Here is a 19,386-nt window from a genome sequence, read left to right as displayed (position 1 = left end):
TGGATCTGGCTCTGGCTGGGTACACTTCCCACGGCCCTTTCCCTTCTTGGGAGGCATAGCGAATTATAGTTTCAGTTGAAAAGTTCGACGAAGTGCACTCCTTGAGAGGTATGTGACTACTGATGCTGACGCACGATCACGAGCCTTTAGATCTGATCGAGCGACCCATCTCACGACTGGCTGCGATCGATCGTGCGAGCAATCGCAGGTCGCCAGGATTGATTGTACGATCGGTCGCTGATCGCCACGACGAGTCGCACGATTACCTACGATTGATCTTGCGATCGATCTTCTCCAATCGTTGGTGATCGCACGACCATGCGTACCACCAATTGTACGATGACCTACACCAGTCTTAAGAGCAATCGCAATATGCGATCGCAAATGGAGATAGTAGCAAACATTGCCGATTGGTCGTACCTCGGCCAAATTGCCACCAATCGCACGATGATCCAGAAAACGTACGATCCAGTGTGACTGAGGCTCAAACCGATCATCATGAACTTTCACCAAGTTGTAGAGGTCGTCACAATTGAGAAGACTATTGATTTTGAAGTCAATGGTCAAAGGTCATCTTGAGGTCAAATTTCTAAAATCGTCATTTTTCATCCAATTGACTTTAAAATTGAACAGCATTTGTATATTGAGTCACAAAATGGGGGAAACCAACTATTTTTGAGGTCAAAAGGTAAAAGGTCAACTCAAGTTCAAACTTCCAAAATCATCAATTTTCAGATGAAAAATCATGAATTTTCATCCGATCAACTTGAAAATTTAACAGCATTTGCATAGTGCCTTATTGAATTGGGAAACTAACTATTTTAAGGTTAAAAGGTCAAAGGTCAGCTTAAGGTCAAACTTCTAAAATCATCAATCTTCATCTGAAAAATCATCACTTTTCATCCTATTGACCTAAGCTTTCATTAAGATAGTCACGTTTTATCTTGATGAAATGGACAATTTGATGAATCAACGGCAAAATTTTGGGGGGGTGAAGGGGGGGGGGAGGTGGGGGTGATGGGGTGGGGTGAATTTGGCATGCATCATGCTCTGCATGACGTCTTCTTGTTTGTTACTTGCCGGAAAAGATTCCGGCAAGTATGTTGGTTGGTTTGTCTGTCTGTTTGTGCGCAGCACTACATCTACATCATTGCACATAGCATCGCCATACTTTACACACATATTTGTCTTGCCATGGAATAGACTGTGCCCAATTTTTAACTCTCTAGGTCCAAGGCCTCCATTATGACATCATAATTCGATAATTCGACAAGTACAAAACTTCATCCAATCAAGATGCAATTTCCTGAGCGCCATGTCGGCATAAACTGGTGGAGAAAAAAAATAATGATGATGTCATCGGTCACGTGGTTCGGCCGCCATCTTGGAAAAACTGAAAAACTTTGCACCTCTATATCTCCGAAAGTGCTGAATAGAAAAAATTGAGACATGGCTCATTGTAAAGAACTCTCCATGGGGAATAAAATATGTTAATGATGATGTCATAGGTGCCTCCATTATGACGTCATAATTCGACAAGTACAAAACTTCATCCGATAAAGATGAAATTTCTTGAGCATAATCTAGTTTCCCTGGAATAGCCTGTGCCCAATTTTTAACTCTCTAGGCCAAAGGCCTCCATTATAACGTCATAATTCGACAAGTACAAAACTTCATCCAATCAAGATGCAATTTCTTGAGTGCCATGTCAGCATAAACTGGTGGTGAAAAAAAATAAATGATGACGTCATCGGTCACGTGGTTTGGCTGCCATCTTGGAAAAAAACAAAAAATTTGCACCTCTACATCTCCGAAAGTGCTGAATAGAAAAAATTGAGACATGACTCATTGTAAAGAACTTTCCATTGGGAATAAAATATGTTAATAATGATGTCATAGGTGCCTCCATTATGACGTCATAATTCGACAAGTACAAAACTTCATCCGATAAAGATGAAATTTCTTGAGCATAATCTAGTTTCCCTGAAATAGACTGTGCCCAATTTTTAACTCTCTAGGCCAAAGGCCTCCATTATAACGTCATAATTCGACAAGTACAAAACTTCATCCAATCAAGATGCAATTACTTGAATGCCATGTCAGCATAAACTGGTGGTGAAAAAAAAAAAAAGATGACGTCATCGGTCACGTGGTTTGGCTGCCATCTTGGAAAAAACAAAAAACTTTGCATCTCTATATCTCCGAAAGTGCTGAATAGAAAAAATTGAGACATGACTCATTGTAAAGAACTTTCCATGGGGAATAAAATATGTTAATGATGATGTCATAGGTGCCTCCATAATGACGTCATAATTCGAAAAGTACAAAACTTCATCTAATCAAGATGAAATTTCTTGAGCATAATCTATGAATAAATTAGTTTAGAAAACAAATAATGATGACATCATCGGTCACGTGGTTCGGCCACCATATTTTTAATTCCGGCAAGTCCTCGGTATCTGACCGATTTCTAGTCTGTCTGTCTGTTTGTGCACAGTACTACGTCTGCATCGTTGCACATAGCATCGCCATACTTTACACACATATTTGCCTTGCCCTGGAATAGACTGTGCCCAATTTTTAAATCTCTAGGCCCAAGGTCAAGCTCAAGGTCACCCAAAACGTGAAATCAGGGGGGTCGAGTTTTCATTTAAAATATATTTCAAACCACTATAACTCCAAAAGTACAAGAGATATGCATACACTTACTGTTACTGACTGTTACTGACTGTTACTGATATAAGAAGTCACATACGACATTTCATTTGGCACCATGACCTTTGACCTTGGGTGACCTTGAAAGGTCAAACTCAAGGTCAAAAATTGTTTTTTTTTTTACTAATAACTCTGTCAAACATTATCCGATTCCCTTCTAACCAACACCCCTGAAAAAAAAGTACATTCCAGCAAGTCCTCTGTCTCTGACCGATTTCTAGTTTGTCTGTCTGTCTGTGAACAAGATATGTAAAAAAGTTGTGGATGGATTCAGACGAAATTTGGCAGAGAGGTAGTGTATGTGACACGGACGAAATGATTAGATTTTGGTAAAGATCCGGATTCGGATCTGGCTAGTAGAATTTTAAAAGTGATTCTTCACCATTGGGAGATGGGGCCAAAAAATGATATATAGCAGGATATGTCAAAAGGTTGTGGACGGATTTGGACGAAATTTGGTGGAGAGGTTGGGTGTGTGACAAGGTTCTTGAAAAAAATAATTGATTCAATTTTGCATTCTGTTCCTATCCAGGCCATCGCTGCTCATTGTTGTATTATTCATCCTTTTGTCTTTGTTTAAGTCCACCCCCTGCTCACCTGCCCCCCCCCCCCATACCCTTTGGCACCATGTAAATCTGCTGCATTTTGTCATTCAGCTCCTCCATGAGCCTAGGATCCCCTATACCCTTGTATAAAAACATTGTGGAAGTTGTTCATATATTATTGGATTATTGGAGGATGTGTCGAGTTTTCTTGCCCAGGATCTGATGATATTATGAAGAACAACAAAACTCGTAGAAGAAGCGAGAACTCATATTAACCTAGAAACTAGAGATAACCTAGAGAGTACCTGTATTATTCTGCGATAAACTTCTACAGGTTTCACCAAATTATTTCCCTACATATCCCAACACAACTTAAATAAATAAGAGGTACTGCCAATTTTGGTACAAAACAACCGATACTGACCAAGCCCAAGAGGATCATTTTCCATCTGCTTGGAAACCTTTCCCCCCCTCTCTCTCACTCTCCCTCCCCTTTTCTCTCCACCTCTCCTCTCTCTTCCTCCCACTCTTTCTTCCTCTCCTCTCTCTTCCCTCTCCCATTCCCTCTGATCTATCCTTTTTTAATGTTGAGCAAGGAAGCACATCAACATGCACCATTTTTAAAGACATGACTTGGCCAGGGTTTGAAACGCTATCCTCCTTGACTCAGAGTGGATGCTCTAATGAATTAAGTCAGAGTCCACCAAATATTAAATTTAAGCTAATTTGTGACCTCTTTGAAGTTTATTATTGAACGTTATTTTTCGGTCACAATTCTAAATGGAGGGTTTTCTTTAATTAAAGGATCGCCTACAAATTAAAGCTTGCGTTGTAACCTTTGTTCAAAGACTTTCAGTATTGGCTACTGATATTAACAACACTGACATGATTTATTCAACTTTGCAATAATCCTAAAGTCATATCTTAATGCACTGTTAAACAAACCGATTCGATGCTGTCGTTATACGTTTAAAATGTATCTTGTTTGGTCTTCTTCTGGCTGAATGTTGAGTCTGGGTTTTGCCTGCGTGGAGAGCTTTTCAAATGCAATGCAGGAAGCATCCGCCAGAAATGGGAGACAGCCAAACTTACAAATGCACGGAGAGACACCACAATTCACATTATAATTTAAGGCAATGACATGACATTATTCTGCATGTGTATATCTATAATATAAGCTCCTGCATAAGCTTCAGCATTTGTAAAATTGTCCAATTTAGTATGCAAAAGTGTCACTCATCATACAATATGTGTCTCAAAGCATATTCATCTTTCATTTCATTGCTTATCTGATGTCCAACAGTTGTCCCACTGTCGGCTCATTGCCTTTTGACACAGTCACGTCGTTCTTCTGTTGAGCTTCATCCTAGTATATAAAAATGAAGAATCAATGGTCGTATAGCCACCTGGCTGGTTGTCAAAAGGTGGAGTGATGGATGGATCAGGGTAAAAATAAGAGCTGGATTTAGAATATACATTTTAGGTCAGGTAGTTTGGCACAATATTCAGTGTTGCAACTCCCTGCGTTAGTCTTTGAGATATTTCCCACATACAGTATGATGATGTCACCTCCTTTTGTGTTAAAACAAGCGTTACGCCTAGGTCCCCCGTCGGTCAAGTGATGTGAGTTGACAAAGTAGAAGACGCAGAAAACATGCTATGTTATGATATTTCGCTCACAAGGTTCAGACATACATGGAGGCGGCCATCTTGGATTTTGACGTGGCGACCCAATTTTCAATAGCGTTCTTCCTTGTACCTAGATACACCCACACACCAGATTAGAAGTTGGTACGTCGCTTATTTTTCAAGATATTCAGCTCACAAGGTTCAGACATACATGGCGGCGTCCATCTTGGATTTTGACGTGGCGACCCAATTTTCAATAGGGTTCTTCCTTGTGCCTAGATACACCCACACACCAGATTAGAAGTTGGTACTTCGCTTATTTTTCAAGATATTCAGCTCACAAGGTTCAGACATACATGGCGGCGGCCATCTTGGATTTTGACGTGGCGACCCAATTTTCAATGGCGTTCTTCCTTTTGCCTAGATACACGCACACACCAGATTAGAAGTTGGTGCTTCGCTTATTTTTCAAGATATTCCGCTCACAAGGTTCAGACATACATGGCGGCGGCCATCTTGGATTTTGACGTGGGTTGCATCCACACACCAAATTCGAATGCGGTCCTTCGCTTACGCACGCACGCACGCACGACCGCACGCACTCCCTGCGTTAGTCTTTGAGATATTGCCCACATACAGTATGATGATGTCACTTCCTTTTGTGTTAAAATTAGCCCTTACCTGTTTGATAAGATGCAACTCCAAGGTATCTTACAAATATTTTCAAGTGTTTGTGCATTTGTATGTTATTCTTTCATGGCTGAACTGTAGCGCCCTGAGGCCCCAAATTTTGGGTGTAGGTACTTCAGAATCTGGGCAATGTTTTAGGTTATCACACATTGACCTTCAAGTCCGTTTTGAGGCCAAAGTCCACTATAAATTGTACATTGAGATGTGGGGTCAGACAGTGTTGCCACTGGGCCATAGGCTAAAGGTAACCACCATGAGGCCAATGACACTATAGCTTTTCAATGTCCAACACGTTCCAAAATTATTGCTGGGAAAAGCTCACCCCCGCTCCTAGCCCCTGGGTAGCACCGAATACGCCTTCTAGTAATTCACAATTTTCAAGATATTTCCTTCCCACTTTCTGTATTACGACATCACTGGTGGCCATATTGCTTTTCGAATCACCTTCTTTGAATCAAATGTTCCCATAGGTAGTCGATCATACATTTGAAGTTTCACATTGATTGGTTAAGCAGTTTCAGAAAATATTAATTTTAAAGGTTTCCCTTTGATCCAATATGGTGCCAAAACTAGTTGAAATTCAAGTACCTTTGGGATCTTTAAACCTCATGATGACCGACTTATAGGTGGAGGGGAAGATGCCAAGCACAAACTTGAGTTCCACCACACCAAAGATAATATAGCCAAGATTGGTCACAATCCCATCAGCAGTTTCGAAGAAGAAGCTGCAAGTGTTTACGGACGGACTGACTGACGGGCCATCCCATAAGCTCACCTGTACTAGTGTACTATGTTCCAGGTGAGATAAAAACAGGTGCCAACTGCATTTCAGGAGATATTTTATGAAAATCAAAACCTGCACAACATTTACTGTCTCTCATATACAGTAGTGGCCAAAAATATTGGCACCCTTTTTCAAATAACTAACAATTTTCTCTAAAAATAAGTTGAAATTGACAAAAGTATTTCATCTTCACAATTCTTTATTTCAATGTTAATATTACAGAACCTTTGTTTTGGACAAAATGTTTTGGACAGCTTTTTTTTCAAAATAACTGCAGACAAGCACTTCCTACAGCCATGAATGAGCTTCCTACACCTCTCTACTGGCAGGTTGGCCCACCCTTCTTGTGCAAACTGCTCCAGTTCTCCCAGATTTGAAGGGTGCCTTCTCCCAAATGCTGTTTTCAGATCTCCCCACAGGTGTTCAATGGAATTTAGATCTGGACTCATTGCTGGCCACTTCAGATCAATCCAGCGTTTTGTCTTGAACTTTTCCTGGGTGCTTTTTGAAGTGTGTTTTGGGTCATTGTCCTGCTGCCAAGACCCATGACCTTCGACGGAGACCCAGCTTTATGACACTGGGTTGAACATTGAGCTCCAAAATGCCTTGGTAATCTCCTGATTTCATGATGCCATGCACACATTCAAAGACCCCAGTGCCAGAGGAAGCACAGCAACCCCAAAACATCACTGAACATCCTCCATGTTTGATTGTAGGGAAGGTGTTCTTTTCTTTGAAGGCTTCATTTTGTTTTCTGTAAACACAAAGATGATGTGCTTTTCAAAAAGCTCTAATTTGGTCTCATCTGTCTGCAGGACATTCTCCCAGAAGGATTTTGGCTTGTTCAGGTGTGTTTTGGCAAACTCCAGTCGGGTTTTCTTATGTCTCTCTCCCAGAAGTGGGGTCCTCCTGGGTCTCCTACCATAGAACCCCCTTTCATTGAGTTGGCGAAGGATGGTGCGAGTTGAAACTGTCGTACCTTGTGTCTGAAGGTCAACTTGAATCTGTTTGGCAGTTGATCGAGGTGCTTTCTCCACCATTCAAACAATCCTTCGCTGCTATCTTCGATCAACTTTCCTCTTGCAGCCACATCCAGGGAGTCTGGTTGCAGTGCCATGGGCCTTAAACTTCCAAATAACATTGTGTATGGTGGACACAGGAATATCAAGGTCTCTGAAGATGGACTTGTAGCCTTGAGATTGTCCATGCTTGGCTACAATCTTGTGTCTGACCTCCTCAGACAATTCTCTGGTTTTCTTTCTTTTCTCCATGCTCATTGCGGTACACACAGTGACACAAAACAGCAGAATGACTCCTTTTCACTATTCAAACTCGTTGAATGAGTGAATTTTATATTGCAGGCACCTGCAACTCACCATCGGTGAGTTCATTTCCAAAGTAAAGGAGAATCACCTGCTTGAAATCTAATTATTTCCAACAACTTCTAAAAGGTGCCAATAATATTGTCTGGGAAATTTTAGGATTCCTGTGTGGAATAAGCTAAGATTTAGTAATTTTTTCAACTTTTTTTGGTTTTGTTCCACTGCAAGCTAAAGAAATATGTACATGGAGACACCAAAACATTCTTTAATTTCAATAATGTATCTGGAAGAAATATATACACACATATGTATACACACATACTCGTATATATATATATATATACACAAAGAATTAAGTTAAGCACCCCTACACAACGAATTAAGGTAAGCACCCCCTAATATATATTCTTTGTGTATATGTATACATTGGCATATATTCTAAGGTATGTGAGATCAAATAATGATTGGTATGACATTAGCAATTATCCATTGATGAAATGCAGATGAGTGCACTCATCTGTGACGCCCATCGCTCGTGCAGCACGTGTTATCATCCACGTGGTCGTGATTTTCTGTAAATGCACTATCATCACGGGTTATTGCAAGTCACGCCTGAGCTCGTGTGGGGGTTACATGGTCATTTTCTCGTAATGGTGGCTCATAGACGGTTGTCGGACGGAGAACGATGGCGGATAATAGGCATGATCGAGTCCGGAATGTCCAGAAAAGCTGTAGCTCGAACGTTTGGTTACCACCATTCGGTGATCAGTCGGTTGGTGCAGAAACACCAGGAAACGGATGCGGTGAAGGACCGCCCAAGGTCTGGAAGACCTCGCGTGACAACAGTCCGCCAAGATAGAGCGCTTTTGAGACTGGTGCGACGATATCCCTTCGCCTCGAGCCATTTCCTGAAGGACAACTGGCTGCCCAACAGAAGGCTATGTCACCGTACCGTGAGGAACCGCCTGAAATCGGCCGGTTTAAGGTCAAGACGAGTGATCAAGCGTCCAAGGCTACTCGAACGACATCAGAGGGAGCGTTTGGCATGGTGCCTAGCGCGACGTGGATGGAACATCCGGTCTTGGAGGCGAGTTCATTGGTCGGATGAAAGCCGGTTCGTGCTGTACGTGACAGATGGGCGTGTTTGGGTGTGGCGCCACAAAAACACCGCGTATGCACCTAAAAACATTCAACCAACGGTACCCTTTGGTGGTGGCTCGATTATGGTCTGGGGATGCTTCTCCCATGACTGTAAGTTGGACCTGATAACTGTGCGAGGTAACCTCAACGGAGAGCGATATGCCGAGGAAATCCTGAATACCACCGTAATCCCGCACTTCGATGACCACACCCTCGCCAGCAGACCCATCTTCATGGATGACAACGCCAGGCCTCACCGTGCGAGACGCGTCCGAGCCTTGCTGGAGCAAGGTGCTGTGACAACCATCCCCTGGCCTGCGTACAGTCCTGACCTGAACCCCCTCGAGCACGTTTGGGACATGTTGGGACGACAAATTGCGAAGATGGTCCCTCCAATAGCCAATCTGGATGAATTGGAACGTGCATTACATCGGGAATGGAACAACCTGCCACAGCAACGCATACGACGGCTTACAGGGTCTATGAGACGTAGGGTTGAGTCAGTGATCCGATCACGTGGGTCCTACACACGTTATTGACGCAAAGATCGCTAGAGGTCTTCTCAGAACAATGACTGTACGTTAGAAAACATAAACGTCATCCACACTGTCCGTGATGGACCTATAGCTCCATACTTAAATTGAGGTGAAAATATGCCTAAAATTCCCAAAAAATTTCACCTTAAATTATTCAGAATAAAATATTGAAAACGGCATGATTGTTATGTTTTTATGTGACCATAATATCACTTCTCCAGAAAATATAGCAATATCATGGGTATATTACACTGTTTTGACGACAACAAACTTGTAATGTGCGAGGTTGTAAAAAAACGGGGGGGGTGCTTAACTTAATTATTTGTGTATATATACACACATATATATCTATATATATATATATATATATATATATATATATACACAGACTTGGCATTTAAAATGGAATATTTTTTTTTCTTGACTTGGGTTTACTTTCTGAACTCAGTATATCAATCTGGTGAGTTTCTTTTACCCTTCGGTGATGTCTTTGTTGAAAGAACCATGTCACTGATTATCTTTCGCAGCAAGAAGTCAATAACAGGATTATATCACAGGTGGCGTGACAAAATGTAAGGACACGTACATTTGACGATTGGCTTCACAATCGGGTATATAAGGGTTGTTGCGTTCTGTATTAGTGGAAAACAACTGCTGCACGTCTGCAAAAGTTATTGCCGCTTCCTCTGGAGATGGTCCGTCAACTTGACAATGCTGTTTGTCATGGAGTGGTGGCTTTACGAAATTCTGGCATGAAACAGCATGCTATTGCTCGGCAGTATGGCATCACTCAAGGTCAGGTGTCAAAGATCCTGAAACGAAATGCTCAGAGGGGTGTCCCTACTCCAATACCGAGGCCAGGACGTCCACGCAGAACCACAAAAGAGATGATCGCCAGCTGCACCGGTTAGTCTGCAATGGCCGTACCAAGTCAGCTAATCGGCTTAGGGCTGAGTGGCAGCAACTGACAAATGTGCCTGTATCCAGAAGGCTAGTCAACCAACGACTGGTTCAAGCAGGCTATCGTGCCAGGCGTCCCCTGAGAAAGCCACGCCTGACCAGACAACACAGCCAGCGCTGATTGCAGTGGGCCAGAGAGCACCGTCAATGGCAGCCAGGACACTGGAATCACGTGACCTTCAGTGACGAGTCTAGATTTCTGGTACAGAGTCAAGATGGCCGCGTCCGAGTGTGCAGACAAGTGCATGAAGCCCACAACGAAGATTGTATAGTGCCAAGAGTCCAAGCTGAAGGTGGTGGAGTGACCGTTTGGGCTGCTTTTCATGCAGGGGGCAAAACTGACCTGGTTGTTCTGAATGGAAACCTGAACCAGTTCAAATACAGGGTCATTCTGGAAGAAACATTGCTTCCATTTGCTCATGTAGCCTTTCGAGGAAACTTTGTCTTCCAAGATGACAATGCACGGCCTCATCGTGCTCGCATGATCCAACACTTTCTTGCTGACCGTGGTGTAGAGCATATGGAGTGGCCTGCCACGTCCCCGGATATGAATCCGATAGAGAACTTGTGGGTTGTAGTGCAAATCATCACAACTAAATGTTATTCCCCATGACAAGCAAATGACAAGAAGCATCAGTTATGTGGCAACTTCAGACTATATGTGGAATGAAAGCATAGCTCTGTTAACTGAAGTGGAAGTTTCACTGGAACCACATTTATACAATTATACATGCTCATTAGCATATTTTTACTCGCATGCCTGCATCACCAATTAATATACAGCATCACCCCTCCTGACTCCCAATGTGTGCCTCTATATTTTATAATTGCTTTCATGTTCATAATGCATAAGTAACCCCAACACAGCTTGCAACAGTATGCAATAATGGAAATTACTTTGTGTAAATTAACCCCTCCCCTCCCGTGCCAAATAAAACCCAATGCAGACAGCTATTTCAATAACTCGCAGATACTGGTTTCATAATCCCTTTAATGAGGTTAGGTTTGCACATAAAGGGACAAGACAAGCCCTACTTTTTGTAACACAAGAAGAAAAAGACAAAATGTCATTACCCCCATGGTTTTAGTAATTCTGCTGTATGGAGTGAAAGGCCATCAGTTGACCATCTTTGGTCGGATTACAAAACAAAATCTTCTGCATATGTACACTCTCATGCGTTGTTGTTGTGCCAAGTTTGAACAAAATCAGTCCATGCATGTTAACAAATGGTTGGGGACATGTTTACATAACAAAATGGCTACCAGTCGGCCATCTTGGATCTGATCTCGAAAAAAATTACGTTCATACAGTGCATTCAGAAAGTATTCAGACCCCTTCACATTTTTCATATTTTGTTATGTTGCAGCCTTATGCTGAAATCGTTTAAATTCATTTTTTCCCTCATCAATCTACACTCAATACCCCATAATGACAAAGAGAAAACAGGATTTTAGAAAGTTTTGCAAATTTATTAAAAATAAAAAACTGAAATATCACATTGACATAAGTATTCAGACCCTTTGCTATGACACTTGAAATTTAGCTCAGGTACCTCCCATTTCTCTTGATCATCTTTGAGATGTTTCTACACCTTGATTGGAGTCCACCTGTGGTAAATTCAATTGATTGGACATGATTTGGAAAGGCACACACCTGTCTATATAAGGTCTCACAGCTGACAATGCACATTAGAGCAAAAACCAAGCCATGAGGTCGAAGGAACTGCCTGCAGAGCTCAGAGACAGGATTGTGTCGAGGCACAGATCTGGGGAAGCCTACAAAAAAATCTCTGCTGCATTGAAGGTTCCTAAGAGCACAGTGGCCTCCATAATTCTTAAATGGGAGAAGTTTGGAACAACCAGGACTCTTCCTAGAGCTGGCCGCCCGGCCAAACTGAGCAATCGGGGGAGAAGGGCCTTGGTAATAGAGGTGACCAAGAACCCGATGGTCACTCTGGCTGAGCTCCAGAGATCCTGTGTGGAGATGGGAGAAACTTCCAGAAGGACAACCATCACTGCAACACTCCACCGATCTGGGCTTTATGGCAGAGTGGCCAGACGGAAGCCTCTCCTCGGTGAAAGACACATGAAAGCCGCTTGGAGTTTGCAAAAAAGCACCTAAAGGACTCTCAGACTGTGAGAAACAAGATTCTGTGGTCTGATGAAATCAAGATTGAACTGTTTGGCTTCCATGCCGCGTGTTTGGCTTCGGTGTTTGGCCGTGCTGGAGGATATTTAATTATTTGGCATGGGGGCGGTGTACTTTGAATGTATCTGTACTTGTTTAGTTTAAGGTTTAGGTGTGGAGACTGTTACTGTCTAGTTAAGCATGTCAGCAGGTTATCCATATTGTCTGTATTTATCGATTCCATAATGCGTCCTTTTCCCAGTTATTATTTCTTGAACCTGTTGCGTTTTTAAAACGTATTCACTGTGGAGTTTGAGCCATGGAATCGCTCTCCAACGTAAACAAATTCCCCTTTAAAATCATTCGACACTGAAGAGCTCTGACAAGGATGAAACCTATCTGCAGCTTTGCCATTTCCTCTGCTTTTCGCATGTTGAACCGTTACGCATAAGGCTCGATTCACATTGTGAGATGCCTTCTTGGGGATCACATGATAGCACGTTACAATTGCGACGTCAGTGGTTGCTGTAGGTTGGATAACATATTGTGTTTATATCAGATTGCCCATCGAAACCCACTTATCTCACAAATGACAGTATGGGGTGTGTAGATCTGGTCTAATCCACCTTTACTATTTGGTCTGGTCTGATATGAGAGTGGAGGAAATTACACTGTATTGTCAGGATTTAAACCCACATATGCTACGAAGCAATGCAGAAGCTTAACCCATTAAGCCAACTAGCAACGGTACCGACCCTACGGGCGGGGCTTCAATTGAGAGGCCCAAATGAAAAGGCAAAATATCAGAAATTGAAGGTTTGTTTTGTTTTAAACTATTTATATAAACATCCGTTAAATCATATCACACGCAAATCATCAAAATCTAAACAGTATTTGTAGAATTCACTGTACGATGAAAAGCCACATCACTGTTCATATCGGTAAATATTATTCCATCGTGTTTGGAAAAACTGGAAAATTGGAAAAATTGAAAATTGGAAAAAATTGGAAAAACAATATAGCCTATTTTACTCCAGGGGGTCCCAGGATTAAAAACCACCGTTTAGAGGCCATTTTTCCCCGCAAAGCGGGGGTTGGCCTTTTCGGGGACCGTGGTAGTTGTTGTTTTTTGGTCCCCTTTTTGAAGCAATGTTTTACAGCCGGATGCCCTTCCTGACGCCAACCCTTTTTGCCGCCTTTAACGACAAACAGGGAATTACCAGTGAACTGGTCCTCAATTAGCCGACCTCGGAAGGATGACAGGCTGAGTCAACCCCCCTGGCATTAATTCGGCGATCGACCGAGATTCGAACCCAGGATCCTAGGATCCTAAGCCGGCACCATAGCCGCTAGCCCAACACCAGAGATACCCACCCAAAATGTCATTGCGATCGGTTCAGCCGTTTTTGCGGTACCTGGGAACGGACGGACAGACATTTGATGAATTATAGCAAGATGCAGAATTCCCGCCTCCCCCTCGATACTACGCATGCCCCTTCCCTGCACACTCCTTCATCATAGCTGAAGACCTTAAATAACTCAGAGCAATTTGGGATTGGCACGAAAATACTACCTATACAAAGCAGCACACGTCCCTTGCTGAAGTTAAAAAATAAATATATATTTAAATTTGTTCGTTGGTGGCAAGACAGCCATTGTGCCATGCTATGTTTAAGTGCACAATGCAGGCTACAATGCACAATGCACAATGCACAATGCACAACGCACAATTACAGGCTCTTCTGTAAATCGTGAACACAAAACCGATATGTTTCTTAATTCTCCAATTATCCCCACAGTAAATTTACATCATTTTCGTCAGCTTTCACCGGATAAGCTACAATTGTCACAGAAAGCAATATTATTGGAGCAAAAGCCAAAAGCAAATGCGGGGATAAGAGTAATTGCCTTTCATTCTCAACAAATTAAGTGCGAATCTCCGAAGAAGCAGTCACATTATCAAACGTGTAATCTCTTCCCTTCAGGGCAAAACGTATTAGCATACTGTGTTCCCTGATGTTCACAAATTGTGCAGCACTGCCTTTCAGTGTGCGTATTAAATACATCCAAAAATCTTAATGATGCTCGATGTAGGCCATAAATACGGTCCGTTTAGAAATGGGTGTTGCAGTCCACATTTGCATGCAGTACATTTGCTCTGCGATTTACAAAGAGTTACAAATTGTATGGGTATGCAGAAATCTTATTGGTGACAAATAATAATGGAGTCACTTTTATAGACTTTCTCAATTGCATTAATTGGTTCATCTCTTCCCACTCGAAGCTCTGCTGGCCATATTCTGAGGCTTGGCACAAAATGCACGTGTAGAGGCAATTGCTTTCAAGCAGCTTACCATCTCATCTTTTGGTTTGGCCCATGTGGAGTTTTCATCTCCTAATGATGAGATACAAAGTTAAACACCAAATATTGCATTGATGTGTCGATTGCCTCAGTGTTCTTGCAATTCATTGTAATTAGGCCATCAGCCAGACCCCCAAAATAGGGTCCATTGGTACCAAAATGAGGGAGTAAGCCTAATATTGATTTTTGGATAGGTCTTTACCCCTAGAATATGAAAATATGTGATAGCAAATTCAACCATGTAGCTAAATGGGTGTTATCACCTCATTTTCAAAATGGCCGCCAAAATGCATGTTTTTCTATTAAAAACACCATGTTTCATATTCTTGTAGGAATTTGTAACAAATAGCATTGCGTTTTGAGATGTTTAAGACTTTACAACTCTCTTAAAGTATGAAATACATCATCTGAACTTTAATCCAAGAAGATAGAATCCAATATGGCGCCCAATTTCACAAAATGGCTGCCATCATAGCAACAACTTTATGCACAAAATATGCACGAAAATAACTGGCATTCAGTAGATTTGCAAGTATACATATGGAAAAAAGTATCGCACCACCACGTATTTTCGACATAGTGGAAATGTATCAATGAATTGATACATTTCACCCATTGAAATGTATCAATGGGTGATAACACACATTTAGCTACATCGTTGAATTTGCTATCACATATTTTCTTATTCTAGAGGTAAAAACCTTGTCAAAAATCATTATTAGCCTTACTCCCTCAATTTGGTACCGGTTGACCCCCCTAGCTGATAGCCTAAATCTCTTCTCTTTGACCTACATGTCTTATATGCACATGGTAGGTTTCAAAAGGCTCCATGAATGAGGAATGAGATACGTACTCACAAAAAAGTCCATGACATGGCAAAACAAACAGAAGAATAATACATACATTTTCCTACTAATTTAATGTTTGGTTGAGTTGGCATGCCCTTGACTATGGGGCTGCAGATTATTGTCAAAAAGTGCCTTTAAAATGGCAGAACTAGCAACTACCTTCCTACCACCTACTTTTGGTATTTTTATAAAGTATGGGCCTTGACAAGTTCACAAATCAAAAATACCCAGAAGCTTGCAGAAGCTTAACCTTAACCTTAACCTTCAAAAATCTTGAAATCTGGGGGAACATGCTTAAATGACGTCATCATAATGGCTGCCAAAATTGTAAAGTTTGACATTGTGTACAGGTGCTGACATGGTACCTAACCGTTTATATAGTAGTTTTACTGTCAAGAGAAAAAAACATCAGCCTTTCCCTGGGATGAACACTTTCATATGTGGAGAACCAGAGAATAAAAAGAAAGGAATAAAACTTACAGCAGCGAATATGAAGCCAGCAGAAGTTCGTGAGAATGTGCTTGCAACAATGGTTCTGATTACAAAAATGATTCCCAAATACTTCACCGTGCAGTTAGTATTATTCGCAGAGACATAGAAAAATTACAACCAACAACTGAATACCCTAATACCCAAGAAATTGATCTTAATGCATCAGCTATGTTTAATTTAAATATTATTTAAAAATTTTATTTAAATATTTAAATTAAATTATTAAATTAATTTAAATGCATTTAAATGCATTGCATGCATGCATTTAAATTAATTTATTATTTAAATATTATTTTAAATGTTATTAAATATAATTAATAATATTATTTTAAATTATTATTAAATATTAATATTATAAAATAGAATATTTAAATCGGATGCTAGTATCATTTTATTACAGATCAGGACATAGGGACCCTTAATGTAAAAATAAAATACAAAAACTTAATAAAAATGGAGGCCATCTTGATGACGTCACTTGATGAACATCCAAGGGGATTCTGGGTATTTTTGGTGTTTGAAGTAGTCAGGGCCCATACTTTATAAAAAATATCAAAATTAGCTTGTAGGAAGCTAGTTGCCACTTCAACCTCATTTTCATGCTCAATCTGCAGCCCTAATATATTGTGGGTATCCTGTTGATACAACTTTCTGAATGCCTCTGGTGCAACATCCTTTATTAGCCTTAAATCAATGTAAACACCCAAGAGAAGATAACCTTCAGTTGCTCCCAAATGTACGAATGTTTGTCTTCTTATTTATTATTGGCTTTTCTGGAATCGTTATTCAAGATAAGTTATTGTCATCATACACCTTCCATCCGTCCGTCTCCTATTTTGACTTTTCTGGCCAACCCGCAGGGCTGATCTGGCTGAAATTTGGCAGCAAGGTTTCGCTCCTCAATGGTAAAGGGCCTTGCAAAGCTCGTTTGGGTCACATGACCGGCAGTGTGTCAAAATGGCGGACTTTGTAAATTTCTTCAAAAATCTTTCTCCAGACCCACCAGTCAGAAAGCTACCAAATTTGGGTTACAACATTATGCCAGGGCAGGGATGTGAAATTGCAGAGGTCATGCCGATCACGTGACTGGAGGTGTGTCAAAATGGCCGGCGTTGTCAATACTTTGGAAAATCACGTAAATTCCTTCTAAAATCTTGTTCTCCAGACCCACCAGTCAGACTGATATTAAATTTGGATTACAACATTAAGCCAGGGCCCAGATAAGCTGCAGATCCAGTGGTACTATTTTTTGTATACAAAGTCAAGGGTCCTGTTAAAGTGAAGTGAGAGAGGGTAGAAGGCAAGCCACTGACAGTGAGGCAGTTTGGAGAACTTAGTCTATCTTGGGCTTGGAAAATTGATTTTTGATTGCGGAAAGTATGGATGGACTGAAGGATAAGATGAACAAGTGGAAGGAATGTATGGAGACAAAAGGTCTGAAGGTGAATATCGGAAAAACGAAGGTGATGGCTAGTGGTAAAGCATGTGGTGAGGTGGAAAGAACTGGGAAGTGGCCGAGTGCTGTGTACAGGAAGGGTGTCGGAGTGAACTCCATTCAATGTACAATGTGCGATGAGTGGGTTCATCAAAAATGTAGTGGTTTGAGAGGGTCATTAACCAGTGTGGCAGCTACATTCAAGTGTAAGGTGTACACAGAGGGAGCTGCAGATGGAGGAAATGTTGAGTTGGATCTTGGAGATGGCGTAAGGCTGGAAGGTGTGAAAACATTTTGTTACCTCGGAGACATGCTGAATGGAGAAGGTGGATCAGACTCGGCAACGGTTGCTAGAGTGAGATGTGCATGGAAGAAGTTTCGGGAACTGAGTGGCGTGCTGAAGAAGAGGGGAGTGTCGTTGAAGCTGAAGGGAAAGGTGTATGCTGCATGTGTGAGAAGTGTTATGATTTATGGGAGCGAGACATGGGTAATGAAGGTAGAGCAGCAACGAAGGCTGGAAAGGGTGGAAATGCGAATGGTTCGGTGGATGTGTGGAGTATTGTTGAGAGAGAGGAAGACAAATGATGAATTGCGAAAGATGATGGGAATAGAGCCTGTGATGGATGCTGTGAAGAGAAACAGGTTGAGATCGTTTGGTCATGTGTCGAGGAAGGATGAAAGTGACTGGTTGAGAAGAGTGATGGAAATGAATGTAGAAGGAAGTAGAGGACGGGGAAGACCGAGAAAGACTTGGCCAAAGATGGTGGAAGAAGAAATGCGGGCAAGGGGGTTAACAAAGAGAGATGCAGAAAATAAGGCAAAATGGAGAAGATTGTCATGGGGACCGCAAGGCTAACCTCCGCTCTAGCAGGGAAAATGGCCTTAAAATGCCTGTTGTGTTGTTCTTTAGGCTTGGAAACTGATAGAGCAATTCGGCTTGAGGTGACATAGTCGGCCATCGTGCACCATTGCCTGTGATATGACCACAGATTTGATTTGGATGGCACCCACGCCCGAGACACAACATCCAACAAATGACAGAGTCTGATGGCATGGCACATCGAGAGCAGAGAGTGTAGTCTAACTGGGGAGACTGTGGACATATGCACACAATACACTCCTTTGATATGATTAGCAAAAATTGGATGGTGCAAACATCTGGACATGGTGAGTAAAAAACAATGCTTGATCTCCAACACCACACCCACACATGCACAACACTCAACTGAATCTCCACTAATCACGCAAACGACACTACCATGTCCAACCCCAGCCACGGAAAAATCCACATCCGTGCCCAAGAATCACAAGAACATGAACAAAAACACACATTTACCAATTCCCAAACAAACAACACCAGATAGCAAATGAATAAAAACAGCAGAACAGACCACCAGTGATGCGATTGGCTTTTCTTTTGCTCGAGGTCGGCACAACAAAGACACTCCTCAATTGACCCCTCACACTGACATGTGACAGGAAACGAATCGTTATACCTTGGGAATAAAAGCGGAAACGTGCTGAGGCTTGGGGTCTATTGGTTTGAGGAAGCTGACTGGGAAGGCCCTGTGTCCCACCTGAAGAAGCCCTGTTTTCCAAAGAAAAATTGTTTTCCAGGACCTTTAATACAAGCATTTTATGTACAAGTGACAATGGACTTTCCTCTCCTCTGAACAGTTGCTTTAACTTCATAAAGGATTGATTCGCCCTTGTATAGAGTCCTGCTCTCACATCTGGGGAGGTTCCAGCTCCACATACTTACTGGATAGAATTGAATCCAAAGTAATCTGACATCAAATT

The 19,386-nt window shown here is 41.7% G+C and overlaps 1 protein-coding gene across 6 annotated transcripts in view; it reads right to left on the bottom strand.

Annotated features, from left to right (window-relative positions):
- The window catches only part of FUT8 (fucosyltransferase 8), a 201,369-nt gene that overhangs the window by 72,676 nt on the left and 109,307 nt on the right, over positions 1-19,386 (bottom strand). The window lies entirely within an intron of this gene.

The sequence above is a fragment of the Myxine glutinosa genome, chromosome 1 (genome assembly GCF_964187855.1).
Source record: "Myxine glutinosa chromosome 1, kmMyxGlut1.1, whole genome shotgun sequence".
Classification (NCBI taxonomy): domain Eukaryota; kingdom Metazoa; phylum Chordata; class Myxini; order Myxiniformes; family Myxinidae; genus Myxine; species Myxine glutinosa.
The sequence above is the reverse complement of the archived record's forward strand: the minus strand, read 5'-3'. Positions and strand labels throughout refer to the sequence as shown.